This window comes from Cupressus sempervirens, chromosome 6 (assembly GCF_028749045.1).
Source record: "Cupressus sempervirens isolate cs-2001-9-10 chromosome 6, ASM2874904v1, whole genome shotgun sequence".
In the NCBI taxonomy this organism is placed as follows: Eukaryota; Viridiplantae; Streptophyta; class Pinopsida; order Cupressales; family Cupressaceae; genus Cupressus; species Cupressus sempervirens.
In genome coordinates this window covers 568533253-568547595 of record NC_143123.1, presented here as the reverse complement: position 1 = coordinate 568547595, position 14343 = coordinate 568533253, and the positions used below count along the sequence as shown (strand labels likewise).

The window sequence follows — 14343 nt, the reverse complement described above, 5'->3', positions numbered from 1 at the left end:
CTTTTTTACTTATGAATTAGTTAGGTGTGACCCTTGCATATTCAAAACATGTGATCACTTGTGGTTTCATGGTGCACTTGGGAAATATCATTTTCCTGTGGGATACCTAGTGTTGTTTCCACTCTGGTTCCTTAGGGAATCATGTGTGATGCTGAGGCAATCCTTGCGTGTTTTTTTTTGCATCAGTCCTATGTAATATTGGTCACAAGGCCTTGACTTTCTTCATAACCTTGGAAAGTTTCCAATATTCCTATATCAAACTAAGTTCCCAACCACATGAAAATACACTTTCTCAAGGTACCCCCCCACTCAAGTTTCAATGAATTCCACTCACCTCCACCTCACTCATTCCAAGGAAACACAATCCACCTTTTAAATCCTATAAAATCCAAAAGAATTAGTTGATCCAAGTAATCCTATCAAAAATCAAAAATCAATTCAATCCTATAATCATGATCTTGCAAATCCTATAGTCCCAAATGTATCCAAAGAACTTCTAAAACCCTCTGCATCCCACAATCATTATCCTGATGGTTCATTTTAATATCCAATCCCCTAACTCCCCCCCCTCCCCCCCCAACAAATCCGATTTCTTAACCCATGGTTAAAATTGTGCAAATGGTTTCTCTTTGTCTCATACTCTCACAATGAGTGTATGATTCCCTTTTAGCTATATTTTAGCCTCTCAAGTCCTTCTACTCAACCCATTTTATCATACTTTTCAAGAAGTTAGTGGGCCTCATCTTCCCATGCTACCATCTTCTAGTGGAGGAATTGCATCATCTAGTCCCTCCTCTCTTTTTCTTGATATAGGGGAAATTTTGTCTTTTTAAATATCTTCTTTGCATTTTCTATCTTCAAACTTCTTTGAAATAGTGTTGTTCTAACACTATGTTAAAGAGGGGAAAATTTGTAGACACCTAAATCTGATTACATCACTTATGTAATCCTATTTTTTAATCTCATAAGCCATTATTGATTAAGTATTTAATATTTTATTAATTTAATATCATCCCCTAGTTAATTAATTCATTTGATTGTCTATAGTCTAGTTGATAAATTAAATGACAAGAAAAATTCTAATTATCAATTAAATTCCTATTTTCTATTGAAATAATTAAATGCACAATGTATGATTAATTTAATCCAAAATTCCCTTTGATTCTATTGGTAAATAGATTGTTCTTTTTTAATAAACTCCCAAGTGCCCAAATCTAAAAGAAATGATCATCTACCAATAGGTGGATAATCTATCAGTGAGTTGATAGATTTCTTCTAAATTAAAAGGTACAAATCCCTTATGAATGATATGCAATGAATTTGTTTAATTCATAAACTAACTAGGTACATTCTTAACCTGAGAACGGAAGAGGAAAACCAAACAAGCCCTAGATAGGACTAACTTAGGAAATGAAATACAATTTCAAACCTAACCAGCTCAAAGAATTCACAATACATATGACTCCCCGACATTGGTGATGGAATATGAATACTACAAATGCAAATGCAATACAGAAAGAAGAGAGATCTAATCTAATTTTTGTAATAGGAATCGATGCAAATTCTCTTATTCACAAAAGATTCAACTTTTGACTCAAGATACAAGAAAGTGCTCAAAACTCAAATTTATCAATTCTATGATTGATTATAATCAGATTAAAAAATGAAATCCTTCCTTTTTTTCAACACACAATTACAATGTTCTAATTTTATTTGTTTATAACTTATGCAAAATCTATTGCAGAGATCAAAATATAAAACTTCAATACATAAAGTGAAATGCCAAAATAAAATGGAATATCTGCTGTACTCTAGCTCTTCAACTATTTGCAAAAGAAAAATCCCTTTCTAACAAAAAGGTTTTAAAATAAATACATTCTTCAGCAACCATTTGGTTTCTTCCAATGACTTTTCAAGTCTATAATTGACTCTTGTCTCTTTGGTTTCTCATCTTTTTTTCCTTTTTAAACTACTATTCTTATTAACTTTAAAGTTAATAATAATATTTAAATTATATTTTAACAATTGACATTTAATTATGTTAAATTAAAATCTTTTTTTGTTGGGCAGACATAAAAATAAACACTACTACTACTATAAAAATTGGTCATGTTTTGAGGGGCATATCTTTTTCTTACACCATTGGATCAAGATCATGTTTTGATATGTTTTTCCAAACCTAATTTTATGCATTCTAACTAAAGCAATTGGAAAATTAATCACCAAGTTAAAATATATGAGCTATTGAATGTTAGTCTATATGATTATTACAAAATAAAAATTAATAAAATAAAGTTGCCAGCCACTCTTCTTTTACATTCTTTGTAACCCAAATATCTTCAATTTTCTAGTATGTTATCTTCCATGCTTACCATGTTGATTCTTTGCTGAATTTTGGAAGTGAGTTTCTAGAATGCCTATAGCAACAAATCCCGAATGGAGGTCGAAAAGTGTATCAAGTTCTTAGCTTTTCACTTCTTTGTTATAGGTGAAATTTGCACATTCTAGTAACAACTACACTTTGAAAGTAATTAACAAGTAATACTTCTTATTTGCTATCATGTCACTAGTTATATAACACTCAAATTCATTCTTGGTGGAAATCTGATTTTTGTCTTCTCCATTTTGTGGAAAACTCCAAAATGACTACAAATTGTGTAGCAGAAAGTGAATTTTCCATTTCATAACTAACATCACGTTGATGTCCAAATATTCAAGTGATAAATCATTGTGAGATTGTCATTCTTTGTTTAATCAATTAAGATCTCTTTTCCATCTCTCTATTGTGGATTTGATGCTTGGTGGAAATTCAATTTTTGTGTGTGGAAAGCGCACCCAATCTTCAATTTTCCACTTCCATGTAGTGGGCACAATTTTGATGTAGATTGATTCATATATTACTTTTCTAGAGTGATCTTGATACTATACCTATGTATCTTCATTTTGGATTGAGATTTTCCTTTTCTCTCCTCATGTGGAAAATTGAACTTTGACTGTGGAAGGCATAGTGGAAAATGAGTTTTTCGCTATGCTTTTTCCTTTGGTCAAAAAATGAAACATTTTCTTTGCCAGTGGAAAATCTATAAATGAGTGTGAAAGGCATAGTGAAAAATGAGTTTTCCACTATTCTTTTCTCTTTGGCAAAAAATTAAACATTTGTTTCTCCAATTGAAAATCTAAAAAATGAGTGCGAAAGGCATAGCGGAAAATGATTTTTCCACTACAATTTTCCCTTTGGCGAAAAATGAAACATTTTCTTCTCCAATGGAAAATCTGAAAATGTCCTCCATTTTGGTAAACATTTCTCTCTTTTCTTGGCATATATTTGTTCTTCTATTCATCTCTTCACGTTCTTTCCTTCCCATTTTAGATCTACATTATGGACTTTCGTCTGTTATGTTTCTCAGCATTTATTCAATCTTTATAGGCAATAGATCTTCACAAAACATGTATTTACAATGAAACTAAACTTTCTAATAGTCAAAAGATGAATTCATGGAACCTCTGCATCAAATACCTTAGAACATTAAAACTTCATAGAAATATGGTTAGGGAAAACCATAAACATATGGGGAAACTCTTTATGAGGTTGACTTTAAAAGTTTGAAAATGGTGTACCGAAAGAATGTCTATAGATTTAACAACCCTTTTTAATCAAATCCTCAACCCCTAACTAACCCTTAATCCTATCCTAAATACTTAGTTCTAACTCAACCCAATCCATTCACTCATGCTAACTCATTTCATTAACTAATTAAACTCATTTAATTGCCCAACCCACTTACATTCCTCTAACATGCAACTTTCTTCCTAATCCCCCATCTAATCCAAGCTAATCCACATCCTAATCAAGTGCACAAATTTAAGTATGGATTAATAATTTCTAAGTCAAGCCAAAGTGAAATCCCCTCTTACACTCCCACCCATGTGCATTAAATGCTCTTATAGAGCCTTAATGACTCATTACGCATCCCTTACACTCCCTTGCATTCCTCTTACACACTCCAAACCACTCATAACTCCTTTGTCCCCCCACTTTCCCTCAATTTTTTCCATCCTCTCACATCCTCTCTCCTTGTGACACTTGTCACAAGGCTATGGATTTTAGAAAGCACAATCCATGTGCTTCTCTCTCCTTGCATCCTAGCCCTCCCTCAACATTTCATCTTGACCCTCCATCTTGACCTCCCTTGGCCTATAAATAAATCCATCTCCCTTCACAATCCATCATCCACTCTTATGCTAATGTTATAATGCTCATTTGAATAAAAAAATTCATCCAATACACCCTTACCATGCTCAAATTCATACTTATATTTCACTTCCATCTCCCATCCATTGAAGGCTTGAGGCACACTTGAGAACACATATCCACCACTTGAAAAAATCCTCTTCAACTTGGAGCTAGTTCAAGGAGTGGGGTTTGAATTCCTTTTATTTTTTCTTGGTTTCATGTTGAAGGTCTTCTCATAGGTGTTAACCTTGTTGTTTTGTTGAATTCTTTCTCTAACCTTAGTATTCCATGGGCAATAATAGTCGTAGGTGATATACTGTTGTGAGCTATTTCTTATCCTATTCATAAATATTTTAAATTTCCTGAAGATGGATACATTATTACTATTAATCATTCTCTTTATAAACCATTACATCCTATAAATTGTGCTAAGATTGGGTTTTTATTGGCCATCTCGTCCTAAAAAACTACCTACTCATCCTAATAATCTTTATAGAAACTACCAACAAAATAAAGTAGCTTAGTCTTTCTAAGTATGCTTTAACTCACTATATTTCCTACTTCATCTAAACCTTCTATTTCTACAACTACTTTATCTTCTACATCTATTCCTTCTACTATTGCATCTCAACCCATTGATATTCCTTCTATGGAACCTATGGTTCTTGATCCTAATCCTTCTTCTATCTCTCATAAAATTATTCATAAAAAAGAAGTATGTTAATGTTGCAAGAACCATCAAGCTAGAGCTAAATATTGAGTTCATTATCTTTCTTCCATCTTACATCTTCATATCAACCTTTACCTTCCTTTGATCACACCCTACAAGTGTCTCTAGAGGAGGTTTGACAAGGTAACACTATGCATTGGGATAAACATGATGATTCTATTCATATTTTAGATTTATTAATCTAGCTATGGAAGATACTTTAGATGATAGTAGCAATGATGATTTAATTATTGTGAATAGTTACTTACCTAATATATTTTCTACATAGCTTACAATCACTCCTAGTAATGAGCATAGTGACTCTCAAAGTCCTTTCTTAGAACTCAGTGTGATTCCTACTATTATGGATATGATAATTCTCATGAGTTTTCATCCTTCCCCTAGCATTTCAAGCTTAGATGTTGGGGAGGGGAGGGTGGCATGCAAAACACTTTATGTAAACTCCATCCATAATGATATTTTTAGAGTTCTTGTGTTGTGTTTCTCCTATGTTGTGCTTCTTTTTTCTTTTTTCTTTTTTCTTTTTTATTACTTTAGAAAATCCTTGTTACTTTTTTGACCACTAGGGGATAAATTGATATCTTTTTCATTTATATTCTTCTATTTGTATGTCTTTTCTTCTATATGTTATTCTATGTTATTTTGTACATATGCTATTGTTCATACTAGTGACATTGTTTAGTATTCTTGGTTGCTTATGATATGTAGCACTAATTCCTTTTGGTCTCCATGTTATTGGCCCAAAAATACTATTCTTTGTAATCTCTCTTTTGTGTCCTTTACTCCATTGTGTCATGGTTCTACTTCCTTTGGGAATTGATGCTATTATCATGCTTGACATAACATTACATACTGTCATATAATGTTACTGATCCCTTAGTAGATCCCTTTTATGATCTATATTTTTGTTGTGCTTATTTCTGTTGATATGTTTGTCCTATTTGGGGTATGTCATAGTGCAAACATTATTTTTTTGATGCATGTATGCTTCTGTAAAGTTATTTCTCCCATTAAGGTTTTGGAGGAGTCAATTTTTGAGAAAGAGGGTTTTCAAAAGGACATGAATTTCTTGCAAGCTTTGAGCATCCAATCAATTAGCATTAGATCAAGGTAGGATCTTGTTGAGTTTTGTGCAATAATTTTCTCTTTGAAATCTCTCTATCGTCTCCATGTTTGAATTGATTTGTTTTCCAAACTTAATTGGGGTTGAAAACCTTGTATTGAAATTACCATTTCTTGAAAATGTATATGAATGAATTTAATATTTGAAACCCTTATTTGTTAAATTTGGGGATTCATACTTTGATTATTGGGATTCAGGATGGGGTTTCAAAAGGAATGCCTATGCTTTGTTTTACAAATTGATAATTGTATTTATTTTTCATTTTGGATATATGTGTATATATTTATATATGTGTATATATCAATAAAAATTACCACAATAATTATTTTCTATGATAATTTTTATGATAGGTCTAAGATTGCATTTGTACTTGAGAAAATTGAGTAGTTGTGTATGATTTTTTGAAGATGGGGCTTTTATTTTTTTTTTATTATCTATTCATAAAAAATAAAGGAATTTGTTTATTAAAAAAAATATTAATGAGAGGAGCGGCTATGACCTCCCCTGTAATGCCAGCGGCTATGACCTCCCCTGTAATGCCTCACCAAGGGATCCAAAGAATTAACCTAGAATTTCACTAAGTTTGTAGCATTTTTTTTTTAACATGGAAGTAAATACGATACATAACTTATGCACAATAAAAAAAGCAATAGCAATGTACATATGAATGTAAACATAACATACACAACTGGTTACATTCTTTAAAGATCCCTTAACATTGAATTACATCTAAAACATCTAACATACATGAATCCATCTAGTACAACATCCACATGAAATAATAATGATAAGTCCAATGTTTATACATTACATTTCAATTTCTCAATCATCCACTGTACATGTCATAGGATATGATAAGCTCAAAAGAATATACATATGTAGAATAAGGTACATCATCCATAATCACATGATATACATGATACATCATCATAGAAGATCAAACATAATAAATTAAGTGCACGGTTCCTCCCAATCGTTAATAGCATCATTAGACCATCGTGAGCCCTAGCCATCCCTCCGTGCGTAACATTCCAAATCACCGAAGAGATCATCGGTATTAACATAGTAGGAATGTCACTCCTAACATATACTATATCATATGTAGAAAATAATCTAACATGCAAATATAAGCATAAGATAACATTATCTAACATATGCTAATCATCAATGAAAGGGTACATATCCATCATCATGAAGGACGTATCGGCCACAATGTCTCAATGAATCTCAAATGATAAGAGTGGAAAAACACTACCACCCAATCGTGTGGTACCTAAGTGGTCCACTCCCACCGTGCTGAGGAGATAATCTCAAGTCCCAAACAGGCTACTAAAATCACATAGCATAAATCTCTGTAAGTCTAGGAATCCTAAAAGCATACTAACTCAAAGGTTCCATCACAAAAACTGACATCTAATCCTAGAGGCACACAATGACATGTAGGAACCTACTATGCAAGCAAGAAAGTGTCATCGCATTTATCACATACAAGTTACCCTAGTAGTTAGCTAAACTCCATGGGTCCATACTGATCTCATGTAGCCACTAGTATCCTCTCATACTGATGAGGCATACTATGGAATGCAAGGTCGCAACCATGCATTCTCACTACTCCCATCCTATTCTATTCAAGCACTCAAAGAATGGGCGAGAACCAAAAAACTTATGTTTTTAGGTTCATTCAGTTAGTATTAGGTGTGATTGTTATCACTTATTAATCCAACTTACAATGAGTTACTTTGGCAGCCTCTTAGGGCCCCGGCCCCCATTGTAAGCCACTTCCTGACACTACATGCAAATATCCTACACTAAGCTCATGGAATCATAAATCTCAAAATCACAAAAGATAATCCATAATAAAATCATCAAATATGCATAAAAGCATCAAATCTCCATGAGCAAGCATCCATAGAAAACCATGATCACAACAGCTCTCTATTGGCAACTGAAGCATCACTGATAATCAAAAGTATCCAATGGTTCTCAATAACCAAAATATATCTCAATCATACTGATCAAAGACTCCAAAATGGTTGAGTCAAAAAATGTCACAACATGACATCATCAAGAATAAATCCACATTACAGTCCCATCATGGCAACTAGAAAATAACCAAGGATAACTGATCGATGACCAAAAATGGTTTAGTCAAGTGTCTCATACATAAGAACCTCAACTATAACAATCAGTAATTACAACCAATACATAGAGCATTTCGTCACATAACCATGGTTGGGTTTATAAAGATCAAGATTGAAACATCATCATGACATCACAATCACATAACTCCCGAGCCTCTGGCAGACGTCATATAATTGGTCAACACTAGTCAACCCAAAACCCAAAATAATAGCATAAAGAATACACAATGCAAACACATGTTTTGGTTTTGCTAAGTTTACAAACTTGAATTTAAATGTAGAGATCTCAATTTATGTTTCCAAAAATGGAGAATAAATGGAGGAACATTTGTATAGTTTTCCTAACACATGTATTATTTTGGATGAATAAAAGCTTTTCTTAAAGTCCATCTTCCAATTATAATCTTTGTTTGAAAACGTCCCCCACCAAACTATCAATTAAATTTCATATTCTTTATTTAATAATTTAGAACAATTAAATCTTAATAGTTGAAAATTATTAAAGAGTTCACCATTATGAAAATGAACCTTTAATATAATTCATTTATCAAATCATAATAATTTAAAAATTTATTAATAACATATTTACATATATATATATATATATATATATATATATATATATATATATATATATATATATATATATATATATATATATATATATATATATATATATATATATATATATATATATATATATATATATATATATATATATACATACATATATAAATGTATAAACAATTATTATCTTTGCATTTATAAAATCGAATTAATAATTTCGATTGATACCATTTAACATATAAAAATTTAATAATAATAAAAACCAATTTCATATGAGACAAATGTTATAACACATACATATAATTATATGCAACCGGTAGTACGCCAGACCCTGCGGTTGCAGGGCCTCCGACGTTAGCGGGTACTATATACCCCTATCGTCACAGTACCTGCGATGGCCAATACACTGTGACCACAGTGGCACAGGGGCGTGGGTCTCATCCCCCCCCACTTATGCATATTACTTTTTTTAAAATCGCATAAGCAATTTTCCATTCGGGTATGCGATTTTGATTTTATTAAAGTTTAACATTTTTTCAAAATGTTTTCGATTAAAGGTATGATATTTGGTTAATTAAATAAATAAATATATATGTATATCTACATATGTATGTATGTATATATATGTGTGTGTGTGTGTGTGTGTGTGTGTGTGTGTGTGTGTGTGTGTGTGTTTATATATACATGCAGAGTTTAAAACATCACAACATATCAACATGTATACATATATATATATGTGTGTGTGTGTGTGTGTGTGTGTGTGTGTGTGTGTGTGTGTAGATTCAAAAATATAAACATGTATATACAAAATATATAAATTCCAATTCTCATAATTTTCCTCTAAACCTTTGATCTCAAAATTTACTCAATAGTTTATCTAATGGCTTGGCTAGAATTTAATCCCTAGCCCCATGTTCTTTTCAGATCTATGCATATAAGATTCTCAAATAAATTTAGCTACCCATATTGAGAATGCATACAATTAGAATAGGAAAAAATCTCAGAAGACATATGGAAGACACGAAGAAGACAGGGAATGCAAGATGCGGAAATAGCATAAGTAAAATCACAAGAATCTATCCGAATTCTAATGGTAATTCGCTCTTTCTCAGAAAACTCACAGAGTAAATTCCTCCCTTCTTTAAAGTTCTCGAGTCCTCCAATGCTCCAATTGCTCTCCAAACGCTATGTCTAAGCTTCTAGGAATGCCTGAATATAAAGAGCTCTAAGGAAACATCTAGAATGCCTCTAGAAACAGCTAGAAGGTGTCACCAACTAAGCATGGGTCTTTCCCAACCTTCTAGATGAGTCATAGGATTGTAGACACCATGTGCTTAATTGATGCACTAACCCCTGTCTTGTTGACATATGAGAAATGAAAAGGTGCATTAACTCCCATGCAAGCTTATAACTCCAATTTACTTTTTATATAATTTCTATTTAAATATTTATAACTTTCATTTTAATTTTTATAACTTTTATTATTATTATTTATTTATTACTTTATTATTTTATTATTATTAATTTTAATTTCTAATTTTCTTTTATTTAATTCTTTTTTCTCAATTAATTCTCATTTAATTAATTATAATCAAAATATCAAATATCATGATATTTTCTATTAATTTTCTCAAATAACTAATTAATTAATTAAATATATTTATTAAGACTTAATTAATAGAAAATTCACTATAGACCTCCAAGATAAAATATGAAAACCCATCATAGAGAAATTCACACAAAACTAGTCTAAAGGGTTAAAAATCATGAATTATGTCATCTGACACATTCGGTGGGTGAAATATCTAGATACTTGTCCTACCTCACTAGGACAATTGGTTTAAGGGTTTGGGATTTGGACTTGAGAATTTATCTCTCTTCTCTTATCATTGAGATAGTATAATAGGGTACGCTCATCCTGGCAATTCAGGGAAGTCGATACCTGATACCTGCAACCTGCAAAAAAACTATGCATGTACATACAATATATATAATGCTAAGCTAAATAGACAATGGCAGGAAGTGGTGCATCGTGTAGATCCCGACTAAGCAGGTGACTACGACTCCCTTCCTTAACCATATCAAAAATGTCATACAATAAGAAAACACGCACACCATATACATGCAAGTATGGGGTAAGTATCCATAATAAAACACATGAGATAATAAACCATCTAACTAATCATCAACAATAACTGAAAGAAATATAATGATCATCATGCATACATGAAATGTAAAGTCTAAATGATCTCTTCATATACCAACTGAATCCATAACATAATGTCTGATAGTCTCACAACAAAACCACTAATCCATCAACATTAAACTAGTCTATCATAGTCTAATAAGGATAGCAACAATATGTCCAGAAAAGATGTGAACAAGGGTAGGCACTACATCCCCCCCTAACCCATCACCTGCAATGGTAGGCACAATGTCATAGTAGCGGACACTGCCAAGGAAAAAAGTGTTGTCAAGGTCATGGACATTGCTAAGGTCATGGGTAAGCGATATGAAATCGCTTTTTACTTTTGTCATTTTTTTAATATATAAAATATTTTTTATAATATCACTAATATTATTGTTATTATTACTATTTCATTAATGATTATTATATTAGTTAATTTAATAATTGTTATTATTATTAATAAAAAATATATTATATATCATTTTATTAGTAATTTAAAATTTATTACTATTAATAATTAAATAATACTTAATAAATTTTTAATAATAATCTTTAATTATAAGGTGGTTGTAATAAAACTAAAATTATTTCTTTTAATAGATGTTTTAATAATTTTATCAAGGGAATTCTTTTCCAATTAAAATTTATGAGTGTTATTTTAAAAAATGGATTTATTTAATGGGAAAAATGTTTCTACACTAAGTAAACATGTTTTCTTTCTGAACTTGGAAACTTGAACCTTATTTGTAGACTAGATATATATGGTTTCGAAATGAATAATTTATGAAACTACTTTTGATGTGATGTATGTTAGTTTCATGCTTGTGTATAGGTTTGACTTAGAGCATTGACCAGTTTTGGACGCTTGCTGATGGCACTCAAAATTGCATTCCCATTTTGAGTGTCTATTTCAAATTTTGAATACTTTGAGTCCCCTATGAATGTTTTTCATGCATATGTAACTAGTTGTCATTTCAAGGCTTACATAGTGTTTTAGTTGTTTAACACACTTCATTTGACATATGAATATGTTTCGTATTGATAAATTGACATTTTGAGCCATTTCATGAAGTCCTATTTTGTGTAATTTTCAAATCTGCATTTTTGCCCAAGTGTCAAACAGCAACAAGAAACCCAATTTGCCTTTGAATATCTTTAACTCAGAAGTGTTTTATGACCTGCCACTTTAGGGATGTTTAATATGCATATCAAAGAACCTATGTTCCAGATTTCAAGTCATTTTGAGTCTATTTGACTAGGTTCTGAATCCCTCAAATTTTGTCATTTACTGATGTCATGCTAATATGAATTGTTCAGAATTCTAGAAGACCCTGTTTGACCTGTTATAATTTTGACCCAATTGACCAAAATGATAAAATTCCTTTTGTGTTGCATTTTAGAGGTCATAGACTTACTATGTTTCAATTTTGATCTTATGACAAATTTGTTTGATCAATTTTCAAATGCGATTCCAAATGCAACTTGTAACTTTTTACTAGTGTTAGTAAATCGTGATGTCATATCTCAAAATCCATGATAGGTGATATTGAATGGATTGTATCATTGTTTTTTCCTCTAAAACTACCTTAAGTGTGCCAGTTTGCAAGACTTGATGAATCTATTTGCACACTTTTCTATAAAGTGTTTCCAATCTACAAATTTGAGTAGCCCACTTTGACCTTTTTCCAAATGCATCCTGTTATTTTTCATGAGCCTAAATTATAGATTCATATTGTCCTTATGACAATGAAAAAATGCCCCAGTTTTTGTTTTCCCAAGTGCCTGTTTGCCTAGTTTTCAAAGCCAAATCCAAACGTGTTTTATTGCTTTATGACATGTTTTCATGTAGGCAATTATGAGAGGTCAAATTTGACAATCAATATCTTCTGATTGATAATTCATCATGAGATGAGATTCAATAGGGTAAGAGATTGCAGAACAAAGAATCAGTGTGTCAGTTCCTAGAGCCAAGTTATCTATTTGGATCATTTTTTAAGGCCAGCCAAAGGACTTCCTAACACATAATTGACAGTTTGCAAAAAGATGTAAAATGAGCTACAAACTCATTTTTAGTGGTCAAATTTGTTTCAAATTAGTGCTAGAGGATGAATGAGTTAGTTTTGTAGTTCAGTCATTTGGAAATAATTTTTTTTTTACCCAGACCCACTTTGGGGCTTGACTAATTATACCAGATTGATAAGATTGATGACAATGCTGGCTTTGATAGGTCAATGGATTCTTTGCAGGGAAGGTCTAATCAATATTATATTCACTTGACATCTGTCAATAAAAATGATAACATGGAGCTGGAGACTCAAGAATTGCCATATGAATCTGCAAGTTAGGAGAATATGAATGATGAGGAATTCAGTCAGCTACTAGGCATTTTGAATTATGATCCTTGTACCTCTTTTAGAGACTTAATGAATTCCTATTATGGAGATAAAAATGGATGTCCAATAGATGTTTCTATTTATACTTGTTTGATAATTGGTTATGGCAATGCTGAGAATTTGGATCAATCCTATAAGTTGCTTCTAGAAATGAAAGAGAGAGGGATACCTCATGACTGCCAGATCTACAATGCTCTAATCAAAGTCATGGTGGATCTATATAAACTAGATGAAGTTGTTAAACTCTATGATGGGATGACATAATATGGCTTCAAACCCACCATTCACACCTACAACATGCTTATGAAATTATATTTTAGGATGAGTAAATTTGAAAAGAGCTTTGATATATGGAAATAGATGGCTCAGAATGGGTGCAGTCCTGATGTCAATTTGTACATTGTGCTTATTGGAGGACTTTTTAGGGAAGGCCGATCGTATGAGACATGCACCTACATTGAAAGAATGATTGAGAAGGGCATGAAGGCTCCTCATTTCAGTTATGATAAATTCCTTGCTAATTTTTCACAAGTAGCTAGGCCTCATTTATTTGATTGACTTAGAGAAAAAATGAGATAAATAGGGAAGTTGGATGTTGTAGATGTGTTTGTTAAGCTCTCACAAAAAATAGAAAAGAAAGCCAAGTAGAAGAACACGCATAACAGGGGAGAACTCATGCTCAGGCAATAGACAAGGGAGATCACATATTTTTTAGCAAGCCATAGTAATAAGGTAGAAGTCACCATTAAAAAATGAAAAAATATGCAGGAGAATAGCCTTGCAAGGGTGGCACCCAGATATTTTGAAAGCAATTTGTATTTTTATTACAAATCGGTGGCAGGCATTGGAGAAACCATGTAAAGAATAGAGTAGACACTATGGCTACTCTAGAATGAAGAACCACCCATGCCATCGAAGGAAGAATCCACATAAACATTGGAGAGAGGCCACAATTGAAGAGGGGAAG

General features: G+C 31.9%; 1 pseudogene; it reads left to right on the top strand.

The window, feature by feature from the left end:
* The first annotated feature begins 13406 nt into the window (after positions 1-13406).
* LOC149553538 (uncharacterized) lies at positions 13407-14024 on the top strand (annotated as a pseudogene).
* The last annotated feature ends 319 nt before the right edge of the window (positions 14025-14343 follow it).